The 778-nt window shown below is 33.9% G+C and overlaps 1 protein-coding gene across 1 annotated transcript in view; it reads left to right on the top strand.

Annotated features, from left to right (window-relative positions):
• LOC107660930 (SAGA-associated factor 29) overlaps positions 1-778 on the top strand; it is an 18297-nt gene that overhangs the window by 2340 nt on the left and 15179 nt on the right. The gene's annotated exons all lie outside the window — the stretch shown is intronic.

The following is a 778-nucleotide window of genomic DNA, read 5'->3' as shown; positions in this document are numbered from 1 at the left end:
ATATGTGTGTAATCAATGCATCCAACCACACTGGAAATCCTAAAGGAAATTTTAATTAGGCTATTAGGTTACTTAGAGGTCGCAAAAAGATGTTATCAAGTGAACGCCAAAATGCGGTACCGTTCAAAATAAATATGCATGTGGATATGGCAAAATAAATAAATTAGATCAAATTAAATTAAATCCTCTCCCGATGTAAATGTATTAATTAATGCAGCCTACAGGATCCTTTATAAAAAGACATGCCATTTTTGTCACATTTACCGTGTCTGCATGATGAAAATGAAAGTGGTCCGGTAAGAAAAATAATCTTGTTTCCATTTTCATTAAGATTATCTTTCTTACCCTGCTGGCAATTAATTAGACTTGTTTACCCCCAGGAAACAAGACTAAATATCGTTTATATTTTTTTCTTATATAGAAAATGCATCATGATTTAAGAATTTTTAGATATTTGAACTTGAAATAAGGCAAAAATCTCAGCAATAAAAACCATTTTTGCAGCGTGAATGAATGAATGAGGTATTTAAACATCGCTTACTCTTTAAAAAGGGGGAGGAGACCGAAAGAAACTCTGGGTTTACCGAAGAAAACCTGCTCCCGACCAGGTTAGGTTCACAGAGTAAGTTACTATGGTAACTTACCATAGTAAGTGTTACCATAGTAACATACCATAGTTACTATGGTAACTTACCAAGAGGTTAAGTTTTGTCTTTTATTGGAACCGAAAACACCGAGTTTCCCTTTTCAGGGGTTAACAAACTCTTAAGTTTCCACC

Source organism: Sinocyclocheilus anshuiensis, unplaced genomic scaffold (assembly GCF_001515605.1).
Source record: "Sinocyclocheilus anshuiensis isolate Anshui unplaced genomic scaffold, SAMN03320099.WGS_v1.1 scaffold2630, whole genome shotgun sequence".
Classification (NCBI taxonomy): domain Eukaryota; kingdom Metazoa; phylum Chordata; class Actinopteri; order Cypriniformes; family Cyprinidae; genus Sinocyclocheilus; species Sinocyclocheilus anshuiensis.
The sequence above is the reverse complement of the archived record's forward strand: the minus strand, read 5'-3'. Positions and strand labels throughout refer to the sequence as shown.